Consider the following 16,035-nt stretch of genomic DNA (forward strand, 5'->3'; position numbering starts at 1 on the left):
GAGAAACAGGCTGAAAAATGTTCAGAAAATCAATTAATATGGAGCCTGAGGATGCTTTTTTCATAAGATGGCAGGATCACATCTAAATTTCCATGCTATTGTAATTGTGTACTTTATAAAGACTCTTTGGTGTGACATTACACATTTTCTGTCATGCGAATCTGCTCAAATTTAGAAACTCTCATCTAATTGCCATTGCTCTTTGTAATTTGATCATTGTTATATAGGTGAGTGTTCCTTCATTTGCCACTGAAATGGGATATTGAACCATTGTTACACAGGTGAAGTTAGTAGCATTTACCATTTGCTCTGTTTTCCTCTTATCTTGTTGGTTCTGGAAGATAAACAGTATTTGGTGAATTGTGTAGTGCAATTATGTGTGATCATCTGAAATTCATAACTACTGTGTATTAATTAATTTTAAAAGGCGGTAGCTTCAAAAAAGCACGGTGTTAATGGTGTTGATGAAACTGGAAAAATTTGACATGAGAGCTGGCTCTCCATAATTCTCTCTAATTATGTTTCCTTTACCCCAATCTTATATACTTCTTCCTATTCTTCAGAGAGGACTGTGTCCAGTTCTGAACAATTTAAATAAGGGTTTTAAGCACTTGAAGAGATATTTTCTGGGAGAAAAGCTTAAATTAATTGAGACTGCTTAGCCTGAAGAAGAGGACTTAACAGAAATCTCCCAGTGTAGAGTGCCTTATTTTGCAGAGGATGGAAGCCAGCTGTCTTTCAACTCAAGGAGACTAGAATAAGAGGACACGGACTTAAAGTGTAATCAGAGGGATTTAGTTCAGATACACTGAACATGTTTCCACACAGCAAAGGCTGGTAGGCTCTGGACAGGTTGCTGAGGGCAGCTATGAACTTTGTTTCTCTGGAGTCACAGGAATTTGACACCATTTTTGTGTTGATCAGTTGTAGGCAGAAGTTAGGCAACTGCTTCCTAACTTTTTAAGACTTTGACACTTCAACATTTAAGTATTTTCACCAGAATGGCTACAAAAAGGCAGAAACAGCTTTAGAAAGTTTTATCTGGATATTACAATGAAGAGAGGCAAGATACCATAGATGCATAGAATTAGGCACAGAGGTGGTTTGTACTTATTGCCCTTTTTCTCCCAACAGTTCATGTCCTACCCAGCAGTCAGAAATAAATAACAGAACAGTTGCTATTTAAACATCTTTAGTGTACAGTTCAGTGGCATTAAGTATTTCATAGTGTTGTGCACCCATTATAACCACCCATTTCCAGAACTTTCTGTCTTGTAAAACTGAAATTATGCACCCATAAAACACAAACTCCTTATTGCCTCCCAAATCTGATCAATTCTGTTCTGCTTTCTGTCTCCATGAATTTGAAGAATGGTCTTTTAATTTTTTGATAAGATATGTTTATTTAAAAGAACAATGAGAGAAGATACACACACACAGCAAGAGTGAACAAGAGAGATATCTTTTATTCACTGTTTCACTCCCCAAATGGCCACAACAGCCAGGTCTGGGCCATTCAGAAGCCAGGATCTAGGAGCTCCATCCAGGTCTCCCACATGGGTGCAGGTGCCCAAGTATTTCTACCATCTTCTGCTGCTTTTCCCAGGCACATTAGCAGGAAGCTGAGTCAGAGGCAGAGCGACTGGAAGTTGAACCTGCTCTCTGATATAGGATGCTGGCATTGCAAGCTTCAACTTCATCTGTTACATCACAATGCTGGCCCCCTGAAGAATGACTTTTTTTTAAAAAGATTTGAAAGGCAAAGTTAGAGTGAGTGGTACACACACGCACAAAGAGAGAGAAAGAGAGAGTGTGTAAGCCATTGACCTTCAATCTGCTGGTTTACTCCCCAGTTGGCTGCAGTGGCCAGGGCTGGGCTAGGCTGAAGTCAGGAGCTTGGAACTTTTTCCGGGTCTGCAACATTGGTGGCAGAGGCCCAAGCACTTGAGACATCCTCCATGCATTCTCAGTCACATTAAGAGGAAGCTGGATTGCAAGTAGAGCAGCTGGGACTTGAACCGATACTCATTTGGGATGCTGGTGTTGTATGTGGTAGTTTAACGTGCTGCACCAAAATGCTGGCCCCAAGAATGACCTTTAGAAAGAGAATATCAGCTAACACAATTTCTCTGTCTCTATACTGTCTGTTGCTCCCCACTGCAATTAGAAACATTGTCAATAGTTAGCCCCTCTCCTGAGCTCATCTCAAGCACTTTTTCCTCTATTCACTGCATCCCACTATTTTATCTGTATTTATTTGTCCCTAAGCTTCTAAGCTCATTCTCATGTTGGATCCTATTCCTGTCCCAGAATGGTTTACCTTTGGAGGTTTACATGACTTCCTCCTTCTCATGACTCAGTCTCAGTTCCAGTATGCATTCTTTGGACGATCCTCAGTTAACTGCTTACCGTAAAGAAGCATCGTCCTGGGCTCCTCTTTCTCATCACCCCATTTTTATTTTTTATAGCATTTTACAATGGCTTAGAATTATTTTGTCTACCTTCAGGATATGTCTAGCATCTGGCTATTTTTCACCCTTCCACTCCTACCTCCCTGATCTGAGCCATTGGCATCTGTCGCTAGGATGGTTGTGGTAGCCTTTGTACTTGTTCCACCCTTGCTCTCCCCTCACTAGCTTTTTCCCAACACATCAGCCAGAGGAATACTCACCACAGAAGTCAGAGTATGTGGGTCTCCATTACTCTCGGAGTGACAGCCAAAATATCTGCAAATCACCTAGAAGGGCCCTCATGATCTGGTGCACCGTGATCTTTCAGACTGTATCTCTTGCTGTTTTCTGTCTCATCGCTTTTACCCTCACAGCAGTGATTTTGTTGCTTATTCTTGATCTTGCCAGATGTGCTTTTGCCACAGCTAGTTGTTTGTATCAACCCATTCTTTTTTTTTTAAGACTTATTTATTTGAAAGTCGGAGTTACACAGAGAGAAGGAGGGGCAGAGAGAGGTCTTCCATCCGCTGGTTCACTCCCCAATTGGCTGCAATGGCCAGAGATTCTCTGATCTGAAGCCAGGAGCCAGGAGCTTCTTCCGGGTCTCCCATGTGGGTACAGGGGCCCAAGGACTTGGGCCATCTTCTACTGATTTCCCAGGCCATAGCAGAGAGCTGGATCAGACATGGAGCAGCTGGAACTCGAACCGGCGCCCATATGGGATGCTGGCACTGCAAACAGTGGCTTTACCCACTATGCCACAGCACTGGCTCCTAACTGATTCTTTTTAAAACATTCTATAGCATTTCTTTATTGATCTACCATATTTATTTGTTCTTCTGCATCTCCAGAGTATATGGCCTACAGGTAGGGATTTGTGTCTATTTTATTTACTGCAGTATCCACAATGCCTAGAACAGTGCCTGGCACATAATAGATACTTGATATGAGTTAGTTGTATCCCCGCAAAAGATATGTTGAAGTCCTAATCTCCAGTAGGTGTGAATATCGCCTTCTTTGGAAATAGGAGTTTAATGTAATCAAATCAAGGTAAGGTTATTGTGATGACCTCTAATCTAATGAAACTGGAATCCATAGGACATAGGGAATGCACCATGTGATGACAGAGGTAGAGATGTTAGAGTGATATGGCTGCAAACCAAGGAATGCCAAGGATTGACAGCCACCCCCAAAAACTAGAGATAGGGAAGGATTTTACAGAGTTTGAGAGGGAGTATGGCCCTGCTGATAATTTGATTTTAGACTTGTGGTCTCTAGATCTGTGAGAGAATAAATTTCTGTCATTTTCAGCCACCCATTTTGTGGCACTTTGTTATGGTAGCCCTAGGAAACTAATACAACACTTAAATACTATTTGCTAAAGAAATCTGTTGTTTACATATTTATGGTCTGTCTCCTCCATCAGAATGAAAACTCACTGGGGACAGAATGAATGTCTTAGTCTTCATTATGCCTTGGTTATCTAGAACCATAACTGGCACAAAGAGGTGTTCCGTTATGTTTTAGACAAGCAATGTAGAGTGGTGGGAAAGCATGGGGTGCTTGGATTCAGATTCTAGCTCTGCTGCTTACTAACTGTGTGCTTTTGAGCATGGCTTCTGCAGCTCTGTGTGTTTCTGAACCTCTGTCTCTTCTGCAAAGGAAGGTGTTGGATCAGAGCCCCTAAGGTAATTTCCAGCTTCAGCTCTTTGAAATCCCTACAGTTATCCCTCTACAACAGACAAGATTGTTGCTGCCTTCCAAGTACAGATCAAGTGCTAACTTGTTGGGCATTCCAGAGACTGGGACTTTGATTTTCAGTTGGGAGAGATGCAGCAAAGGGGGAAATCCCAGTCTTTCCTGGTACCCTATCCTCTCAAGAAAACCTCAAGTGCATCCTTGTGTATTAGATAGAAATCTACATGACAGACTGGGGAGCCCTAACAAGCTCATTGAGACCACTTTATGCTGCAAATTATATTCATGCATTACTTTTTAAAAAGGATTTATTTATTTAATTAGAGAGAGAGGGAGGGGGAGAGGGAGGGGGAGAAATAGATTTTGTATCTGTTGGTTCACTCCCCAAATGACTACAATGCCTGGAGCTGAGCCAGGGCAAAACCAGGAGCCAGGAGCTTCCTCCAGATCTCTAAGATGGGTGCAGGGGCCCAAGAACTTGGGCTATCTTCCACTTCTTTCTCAGGCACATTAGTACGGAGCTGGATTGGAAGTGGAGCAGCCGGGACTCAAACCTACATAGGATGCTGGCACCACAGGTAGAGGCTTAACCTTCTATACTAGAGTGCCATGTCCCATGTATTACCTTTTAAAACATTATTTAATTTGAAAGGCAGTAAGATAGAAACAAAAAAGAGATCTCCCATTCGCTGTTTCATCCTCTGAATGCCTGTAAGAGCTGGGACTGGGTCAGGCTGAAGCCAGGAGCCTGGAACTCAATCTGAGTCTCTCGTGTGTGGCAGTGACCCAACTACCTGAGTCATCATCACCTGCTGCCTCCAATGGTGTGCATTAGCAGGAAGCTGGAATCAGGAGTGGAGCCAGGACTTGAACCCAGGCACTCTGATATGGGCCATGAGCATCCCAAGCAGTGTCTTCACTGCTGCACAATATGCCACCTGCTGAAATTCCTTTTTTTTGTGAATTGATATGGACCCAACTTAACAAGGATCAGTATTATCTTGGAATAATTCACCTTTACTGCCTTTACTTGCCAGCATGTATGACTTATTATTATTATTAAAATTGCAAGACAGGTGCAGCAAATAGGTGCCAGTGAGATTGTGGATCACATAAAACTCTTGTCAACAGTAGAACAAAAGTGAAATGTAGCACCTGTCACTTTGGGCTGAGACTCCTTACATATCAGGGTGAAATATTAACTCAGCTTGTTAGTAATTGGTTAGTTATCATTCAGCTCATTCAAATAGTCAAATATTATATGTGTATAGACACCATCTAGGCATCCCAGATTTTAACTAATCCTTCCACTGATACCATTGCTATACTAGTTTTTGTGCAGAAGACTTATGAATGAATGACAAGTTCTCATGTTGCCAAGTAGGGGAGGGAGAGAGAAAAAATTAGCAATCACATCAAACCCCATTAGATCACATTGCTTGTCTTGGAAATGGGTCATGTGATTGGGAATTATTAAAGGCAAGGGGAACAGAAAGAACATGGCTGTAGACTCTGAAGGCCTGGATATAAATCCTTGACATTAGATTGGCTTTATTACCTTTGTTAAGTTGGCTCACTACTGGTGTGATCTTGGCTAAGTCACTGGCATTCATTCATCTGTAAACAGTGGTGGAGGAATCTGTTTTACCTACATTTACAGATGAAGCAGTTGCATGTGAAAGTGCTTTATAAAGTGTAATACACTATTAAAATATCTTATTATTATGGCTATGGTAATTTAGTGAACATAGTGCAAGAAAAAGTTTATAGATTATTTTGTGGTAGTGTATACAACCAAAGCATTTGAAGCCAGTAACACATTTAGCTATCTTGTGACTTCTTGGCAATTAGTTCCTGCAGGGTAACTTCAGGTGCAAGGTGGCATTTAAAAATTTGTGAAACTTTTAATGGAGTAAAATTTGATAACTGTCACCAGTTCTTCCTCCCTTCATGACAGAGATAAACACCTGTACCTTCTTTCATGTGCCTTTGCTGTTTGTCCCACTAGAGTACATGGAGTACATTTCTCCACCCCATGGATATTGGTTTGGTCATTAACTTACACTGGCCAATGGAATGTTAGCAAATGAGATACCTTGATGTCCTTTAAATGTCCTTGATAATTTGGCTTGCTCTTTTGCGCACTGACCAGTAGAAAGGCATGTCTCTTGGGGCCAGCGCTGTGGTGTAGAGGGTAAAGCCACCATTTGTAGAGCCGGCACCCCATTGGGGTGCTGGTTTGAGACCTGGCTGCTCTACTTCTAATCTGGCTCTCTGCTATGGCCTGGGAAAGCAGTGGAAGATGGTCCAAGTCCTTGGGCCCCTGCACCCACGTGGGAGACCTGAAAGAAGCTGCTGGCTCCTGGCTTCGGATCAGCCCAGCTCTGGCTGTTACAGCCATCTGGGGAGTGAACCAGTGGATGGAAGATTCTCTCTTTCACTCTGCCTCATCCTCTGCTTCTCTGTAACACTGACTTTCAAATAAATAAATACATCTTTTTTTTTTTAAAAAGCACATCTCCAGTAGTCACTTGTCTAAAGAGAATGAGACATGTGGAGCATACCTGGATTCCACCTGCAGCTTGAAGGCCAATCCAGCCATTCTGCAGCTGCAGAGATACCCTAGATGACCCTCAGAGCAGTAAGCCAGAAAAATAAAAAGAAATCTTTATAATTGCAAGCCTCTGAAATGGTGGGTCATTTGCTACCCAGCATTTATTGCAGCAGAAGCCTGATTAATACCCAGTAAAATAATTCTTATGTTTTGTAACGTGGGCAGAGATCTCTCTGAAATTACCTTCATTGATTTCATTTTCAGCCAAGCAACCTATACAACAAAATATGGCTTTTTATTCTTTTTAAAAAAGTTTATTTATTTTATTTGAAAGGCAGAGCTTGAGAGAGAAAATCTCCTATCCACTGGTTTATTCCCCAAATGCCCACAACAGCTGCGCCTGGGCCAGGCTGAAACCAGGAGCCAGAAATCTCACCCAGGTCTCCCAGATAGGTGGTAGGTTTCCAAGTACTTGAGTCATCATCCACTACCTTCCAGGGTGTGCATTAGCAGGAAGCCGGATTGGAAGTGCAGGTGGGACTCCATCCCAGGCACTCAAATATGGAATGTAGATATCTCAAGTGGCAACTTAATCTACTGCACCACAACACTTGCCACTTTTTTTTCTTTGTTTTGTTTCTCTGTCTGTAAATTCTTACTCATTAGAGGATGACATACCTTGATTAATGCATGGATGACATATTGGTCTTGTCAGCCACAATCTTCTTTCTTCCTTATTCCTTTAGGAGGGCTCGTGCTCTTTCCAGCCTCAGCAGGAAACTGCTTGCTGGCTTTGCAGTCATCATTAGCTGGCCCTTGCATCCTCATAGCATCCCTACCCCGTGGCCTTTACTCCATCAGTCCTCAAAACACATCTGAGGCACTAATAATGATAATGTCATCACAGCTTCCAGTGTTTTCATTTTGTATTTTGTAGTAGGTTCTTAGTTGTGTAGAACTTAGCCCTGGCCCAATGTGATCTAGAAGAAAGATGAAAATAACTCAAGGCTGAATTCAAAATATGACTCCATTTATCCAATTCAATGCCAGAGGAAGTCTGATTATTGTTATATTTTACTTGCTGTCTATTGCTGAGTAACAAGATACCTTAAACTTGGTGGCTTGAAAGCATCATTTTACTTTGCTCATCGTTTTGTGGATTGTGCATTCAGGAAGGAATCCGCTAGGCAGTTCATCTGTGATCCATGTAGCATCAGCTGAGGTGGCTAGGGGATGATGAGCCACTTCCAAGATGACTGCTTTGCTCGCAGATTGGGCACCTGGGCTAGGATAGCTGTCAGTTGATGCCTACCATTAGCTGGAAGCTGAATTAGGGCTGCCATTGGACGTGCCTACACAAGGTCCACATATTTGGCATAAACTTATCACACCATGGTGGCTGGATTTCCAGAGACCGTGTCTCAAGAGTAAGAATTCCCAGAGACAGGAAGTGGAAACTGCCAGCTTTTATTGCTAGGGTCAGGAAATTGGCACAGTGTCACTCCAATGTATTCTGTTTGTCAAAGCAGTCACAGAGCTTTCCCAGATTCAAGGAGAAGGGGCACAGAAATGCCTTCATTATGAGAAATGTAGCAAAAAATTTGCAGTCATCTTTTGTCTTTACATATGTAGATTTTTTTCTGCAGAGGGCTTTAAGAAATGAACATGAACGGGATTGAGGGCTTGAGACTGGACATTTCTTTGCCAATTTTTATTTTATTTTTTAAGGATTGATTTATTTATTTGAAAATCAGATTTACACAGAGAGAAGGAGAGGCAGAGAGAAAGAGAGGTCTTCCATCGCTGGTTCACTCCCCACATGGCTGCAATGGCTGGAGCTGCGCTGATCCAAAGCCAGGAGCCAGGAGCTTCCTCCCGGTCTTCCCATGCGGGTGCAGGTGCCCAAGGACTTGGGCCATCGTCTACTGCTTTCCCAGGGCATAGGAGAGAGCTGGATCAGAAGTGGAGCAGCCGAGTCTCAAACCGGCACCCATATGGGAGGCGGCACTGCAGACAGCAGCTTTATCTGCTATGCCACAGTGTCGGCCCCTCTTTGCTAATTTTTAAACATCACTCCCTTTTTAACTTCTGCAAGATGGGACCTTAATGAACTGATAGTAAATTCTAATCCTTTTTGGATAAATTAAAGTTATGTGCCAGTTGCTTCACAGTCTATCACAACCTTTTAAAGCTTAAATGACAGATTGGTGATAACAGTAACAATAGCTTTTTATGTGTCTAGCTCAGTTCTAAGTGAATTTTGTATATCGATTCATAAGATTCTCATAATAAAGCCCTAAGGTAAATTCTTTTGTCAGACCTATTCATATGAGATAACTAAGGCTCAGAGAAGTTAAATAACTTGCCGGGATCACGTAGCAAGTAAAGGGCAGCGCTGGGATTTGACCTGCAGCTGTCTGGTTCCACTGCCTAAAGCTGGCTGACCTTGTACCTTTCTCCTTTCACATGGAATATGACTGTGTATGCCTTTGTTGCTGTTAAATGCCATTATGTACATAAATTATCTAAATATGTTCATACTAGAGTGCAGACTGTAGTCTAAGCGCACCAGTGAAAACATTGTTTTTATTTTACAGGCTATCTTTGTCCCCCTAACTCTGCCCCTAGGCAACTTGAATTTTGTATAAAATAATTGGATATGTATTGATTCCCAACTCATTTTTATCAATGTCATCTTTTGGTCAAATGTAATTGCTCATTCTAACAGAGTGGAGTGTGCGCATGTGTGTGAATTCTATTCTTCTTGTGAAAAGAACCAGAGGAAAGTTTCAACAAATACAATACAATCCCTTTTGTGAAACTCTATTGCTGCATTGTTGCTGATGGGGCTTTAATTCATTAGCATGCATCATTTGTGGTAGTTCATATTTATTAACAATTTGTACCACAGTTTCCCATCCACTTGCTCTTGGAAGATTTTAAGATTTCAGGACAGCTGGCCACCTTTGCTGAGGCCCCAAGCACTTTTCTTGTGATTCACAAAGAAAATTGGTGTGTGGCCAGAATGGGCAGCGACAGGTGGAAGGCTCAAAGGTCACTCTTTGTACAGGTTCCCACCACGAGGGTACACTCTCCACTTTTGTTATGTTAACCTCTTAATTACCCATAGACAGCTATGGATGGTGAAGGAAATTAGCTCAATTGACTTAGAAGGCTGCTGCATAGCCTGCTGAGACCCATGCATGGGCTCTGTATAATTTTCTGCTCTGGATGTAAACCTGAAATAGACTTCAGAGGATTCCAGAAATTCTGAAATAACTCGAAGTTTTAGGGATCATTTCTCAGGGAACAGCTGTGAGCAGCATTTGTTAAATAGATAGGTTTGTGCAACCTTCATAACTGACCAAAAATAATATTTGGATTTTTCTAGTCCTTGAGTAATGTGTTCTTGATTTAAGAGTGCAATATACTACCAAGTACTTTTTTGTGCATTAGGAAGGGATGAAGTTTATCACTTAGCAAGTGGTTAAATTAGCCGACAGTCACAACTTAGTCTTAAACATTTATATAAATGGAGCAGATTTTATGTATTTCATATATACAGCTTTAAGAACATAATGATACTTCCCACCCCTCCCTCCTCCTTTCTTTTTTATTTTTCTTTTAATTTTTGTGATGACATACTTTGAATTTAATTTATAATTGCAGGCTTAATCCTCCACTAAATGAAGACTTCAACAAGTAGTAAGTAGAAAAACTACTATTCCTCAGGAGGACAGACAAGGTACAAACAATAATCAAATCTCAAGTTGTCAATTTCACTCAGATACATCATTCTATACTTTATAACCACAAATCAGAAAAAAAATATGATATTTGTCTTTTTGGGACTGGTGCTTATTTCATTAATTATAATGGTCTCCAGTTGCATCCATTTTGTTGTGAAAGACAGGATTTCATTCTTTTTTACAGCTGAATAGTATTCCATAGTGTATATATACCATATTTTCTTTATCCAATCATCAGTTGATGGACATCTGGGTTGATTCCATATCTTGGCTATTGTGAATTGAGCTGGAATAAACATGGGGGTTACAGATAACTCTTTCATATGCGGATTTCTTTTCCTTTGGGTAAATTCCTAAGAGTGGAATGGCTGGGTCATATGGGAGATCTATTTTCAGATTTCTGAGGACTCTCCATACTGTCTTCCATGATGGTTGTATTGCAGGAAAACTGGTGAGATGAGTCTGAGTTTGTGTCTTGGTATTGATGATGATTTACAAGACTAGATACAATGATGAGAGTAGAGAAAGTGAAGTTTTATTTAAGTAAGAAAAAGAGAAGCTCCAAACAGTACTATTGGAGGGGCTGGTAGAAAGAGATAACAAGCCACAGAGATCTCACACTAGGGGTGTTTGTATGTTCTTAACATGTTATTTCCAAGTAACAAAGGTAGTAGTTACACATTAGTTACTCTGAAGGCCAGGGGCAGTCTTAATGGAGCTTTTTTCTGTCTTGTCTTTATCTAAACCTAGATCTTGTTTTCATTGATAAGTATTTGTTATAAGGGGCTTCCATCCTGTTCTGTTTAGTGTGTACATGCTGGGAAAGAGCTGCAGTTTGTATGTGCTGTAAGGAGCTGTGGGATAGCATTAGTCTGGCCTGCTTTTAGTCTTGAGCTCTGATAGTTGTACTAGTTTACATTCCCACCAGCATTGTATTGGGGTACTTTTTTCTTCACATACTTGCCAGCATTTGCTATTTTTGGATTTTTGGATCATAGCCATTCTAACTGGGGTGAAGTGAAATCTCATTGTGGTATTTATTTGCATTTCCCCGATGGCTAGTGATCATGAGCATTTTTTCATGTGTCTGTTGATCATTTGTTTTTCACCCTTTGAAAATGCCTGTTTGTATCTTTAGCCTATTTCTATGCTGGATTGTTTGTTTTGTTGTTGGGTTTCTTGAGCTTCTTATATATTCTGGATATTAGTCCTTTATCAGATGTATAGTTTGCAAATATTTTTTCCCATTCTGTCAGTTGCCTCTTCACATTGCCGAGTGTTTGCTTTACTGTGCAGAAACTTCTTATCTTGATATAAACCCATTTGTCTAGTTTTACCTTTATTGCCTGGGCTTCTGGAGTCTTATCCAAGAAGTCTTTGCCTAGGCCAATGTCTTGCTGTGTTTCCTGTATGTTTTCCTCTAATAATTTGATCATTTTAGGTGTTAGGATAAGATCCTTGATCCATTCTGAGTTGATTTTTATATAGGTTGTAAGATAAGGTTCTTGTTTCATTCTGCATGCAGAGATTCAATTTTCCCAACATTGTTTGTTGAAAAGACTGTGATTTCTCTGGAGATCGATTTTTAGCTTGTTTGTCAAAGATTAGTTGGTTGTAGATGTATGAATTAATTTCTGGGGTTTCTATTCCATTTGTCCAAATGTATATTTTTGTGCTAGTACCAGACTGCTTTGATTATTAACTGCCCTGTAATATGTCTTGAAATCTGGTGTTGTGATGCTTCTGGATTTGTTTTTATTGTTTAAGATTCCTTTAGATATTCAGGATCTCTTGTGTTTCCATATGAAGTTTAGGGTCTTTTCTTTTCTAAATCTGAGAAGAATATCCTGCTATTTTGATTGGAATAACATTGAATCTGTGAATTGCTTTCGGTAGTATGGACATTTTGATAATATGAATTCTCCTAATCCATGAGCATGGAAGGCTCCCCCCCCCCCATTTTTTGGTGTTGACTTCTATTTCTTTCCTTGATGTCTTATAATTTTCATTGTAGAGAACTTTCACATACTTGTTTAAATTTCTCCCAAGGTATTTAATTTTTTGTAGCTTTTGTGAGTGGAACTGACCTTACAAGTTCTTTCCTGCTTTTTTTTTTTAAAGATTTGTTTTTATTTATTTGAAAGGCACAGTTACAGAGAGGCAGAGAGAGAGAGAGAGAGAGAGAGAGAGAGAGAGATCGGTCTTCCATCCGCTGGTTCACTTCCCAGATGGCCACAACCACCAGAGCTGGACCAATCTGAAGGCAGGAGCCAGGAGCTTCTTCTGGGTCTCCCATGTGGGTGCAGGGTCTGAAGGGCCTGGGCCATCTTCTCCTGCTTTACCAGGCCATAGCAGAAGCTGGATCAGAAGAGGAGCAGCCAGGTCTCAAACCGGCGCCCATATGAAAATTAGTGGGGACCACAGATTTATCACTCTGATAAGATCCCCTAGTTTCATGCAGGTTGCAGCAGCCTCTGTTCACCTTATTTAAGATGGCGCTTCTTAACCGGCGCCGGGCTCACTAGGCTAATCCTCCACCTTGCGGCGCCGGCACACCAGGTTCTAGTCCCGGTCGGGGCGCCGGATTCTGTCCCGGTTGCTCCTCTTCCAGGCCAGCTCTCTGCTGTGGCCCGGAAGTGCAGTGGAGGATGGCCCAAGTGCTTGTGCCCTGCACCCCATGGGAGACCAGGAGAAGCACCTGGCTCCTGCTTTCGGATCAGCGTGGTGTACCGGCCGCGGCGGCCATTGGAGGGTGAACCAACGGCAAAGGAAGACCTTTCTCTCTGTCTCTCTCTCTCACTGTCCACTCTGCCTGTCAAAAAAAAAAAAAAAAAAAAAAAAAAAAAACCAAAAAGTCAGTATACAACAGTAGAGGCAATACTTTATCAAGAATATATTTGCATAATAATCCTGATCCTGTATATAATCTATCTACTAAGTCTCAAAATGCATAAAAAGAAATCATTAGAATTTCAAGGAAATAATGACAAAATTCATAATTGGAAGAAGTTATAATAATATATCTTCCAAAGACTAATACATAAACAGACATGAAATTTAAAAGACCATAGACAATTTGAACAATATAATTACAAACTATGTCTAGTGGAGATACATATAGTGTGTATATAATCCTGCACTCAACAATTAGGAAAGAAATATTCAAGAACATATAACACAAAAAAACTTCATGCTAGACCACCAAGCAAGTCTTGACAAATATTAAGAATTGATAACAAAGGGACTAGATTACCTTATCAAAATGTAATCCAAACAAAAATAGTCAAGGTAACACATAATAGACATTTTTTAAACATAATAGTTTCTTTTAACTGTTAACTAAACTTCAGACTTATTTAGATTTCCTTAATTTTTATTTTGTTAATAGCATTTTTTATTCATCTCATTCTCCAACCCAGGACAATTTTTGTGTCTAAACTCATAAGAGAACAGTGATCTATAGTTTTCTTTTTCTTGTATTTTGTTTGTATTGTTTTGGTATAAGAATAATACTGGCCTCATAAAATGCATTTGGCTGTGTTCTCTCATCCTTTATATTTTAGATAAGCTTTTAGAATTAGTGTTCATTTTTCTTTAAAGTTTGGGAGAATTATCCACTGAAACCATCTGGGTATTGAAAAATCTTTGGAGTTTTTAAATTATGAGTTCAATTCCCTCCCTCCCTCCCTCCCTCCCTCCCTCCCTCCCTCCCTCCCTCCCTCCCTCCCTCCCTTCCTTCCTTCCTTCCTTCCTTCCTTCCTTCCTTCCTTCCTTCCTTCCTTTTAATGATTTACTTGTTTATTTGAAAGTCAGAGTTACAGAGAAAGAGAGAGGGAGAGACAGAAATCTTGTATTTGCTGGTTCACTCCCAAGCTGGCTGTAGCAGCTGGAGCTGGGCCAGTCTGAAGCCAAGAGCCAGGAGCTTCTGGGTCTCTGGTGGTTTCAGGGACTGAAGGACTTCAGCCATCTTCTTTCTGCTGCTTTCCCAGGCACATTTGCAGGGAGCTGGACTGGAAGTGGAGCAACTGGCACTCGAATTGTTGTCCATATGGGATGCCTTGTAGCAGGCAGTGGCTTTATCTGCTATGCTGCAGCACCAGCCCCTATGAGTTCAGTTTCTTTGACGATTATTGGACTATTTAGATTATCTATTCAATCTTGGTTGAATTTTGGTAGTTTTTGGTTTCTGAGGAATCAGTCCACATTTTCTTTTTTTTTCAGCATAAAAAAGTACGTGTATTTTAATCATACTCAGTTCATAATACAGCAAAAATATGTAGAGAATAATAATTCTGCTATAGCATGTTTAGTGAATTGGCAACAGATAAAGTTGGTCAAAGGAAGACCAGGAAACTTTGTCTTAGAAGAATTAGAACTGAGGGGCTCCCTAATCATCTGGCATCCACTCGATGTTGTATCTATAGTTTGAAATGTACATGATAGGAACTCCAGTGATCTTCTGGATTATTCATTTAAGGTCCAGGTCAAGTGTGGCCACAATGTAACACTTGTGCTGAGTCATTCTCTCATCCATATAAGTTCCTTTGTGTGTGCATCATAATAATTCAAATTTTGAATCCATGGCAATCCTTAGCACCATTTGATACTTCTGCTCCAATTGGTTATTTTTTTTGTCATTGCACAATCAGTTATGCAAGGAGTATACTTGGCATACAGACAATCCATCATTGATTGTATTAAGTCCAGTTTGGCTTTAATGGAAAAGTTGATAAAGTTGGTATCAACCAGGATGTGGTAAGGTGGGCCCAGCTGTGTATTATATTGGAAGAATAAGCAGAAGGAGTATTGGGGGATTTTTCTTTCTTTCAGCACACTGGAATATTTCTTTTCCTTCTTTTTATGTTTTATTCTATCCTGTTCTTTAAGCTTCTAATCTCTTAGAGTAAGTAAGCATTCGCTTCATGGTTGCATACTTTATTGCTTTCTTTTGGTTCACCATGCTCTCACTGTACTCTTGTTTCTGGTCAATATTTTCTAAGTTTTTAAATTTATGAGCAGATAATTGATCATAGGATTCTTTTATTATGCTTTCAATGTCTCCAGAATATTTAGTGATATCATTTCATAATTTCTTACATTTATAAAATGTGTTTTATCTATTTTTATCTTTTTCAACCTTGCTAAAACTTTATCAGCCTTATTGAATTAATTGGATTAGCTTTCTTTGATGATTTTTCTTTGTTTTTCTGTTTTCAATTTCATTGATTTCTCTTCTTAGATGGTCATTTGCTTGCTTTGGTTTTATTTTGCTTTCCTTTATCTAATTTTTAAGGTGGAATTTTAGATTGATCTTTAGTTTGGGAGGCAGAGAGAGAGAGAGAGACAGACAGACAGACTGACTGACAGCGAGAGCTTGCATTTGCTGGTTCACTCTCCAAATGACTGTGACAACTGGGGCTGAGCTGGGGGCTATTACCAGGGTGTGGGAAATCAATCCAGTTTTTCCACAATCATGGCCAGAAGACACTTACATGAGCTATCAATTCTGCCTCCCAGAGTCTGCACTGGCGGGAAGCTCAAGTCAGGAGCCAGAGTAGGAATTGAACCCAGTTATTGTGATGTG

At 40.4% G+C, this 16,035-nt stretch overlaps 1 pseudogene; it reads right to left on the minus strand.

The window, feature by feature from the left end:
- Positions 1 to 14,820: 14,820 nt before the first annotated feature.
- On the minus strand, positions 14,821 to 15,411 carry LOC100355233 (rRNA-processing protein FCF1 homolog pseudogene; annotated as a pseudogene).
- Positions 15,412 to 16,035: the final 624 nt, after the last annotated feature.

Source organism: Oryctolagus cuniculus, chromosome X, assembly GCF_964237555.1.
Source record: "Oryctolagus cuniculus chromosome X, mOryCun1.1, whole genome shotgun sequence".
Lineage (NCBI taxonomy): Eukaryota > Metazoa > Chordata > Mammalia > Lagomorpha > Leporidae > Oryctolagus > Oryctolagus cuniculus.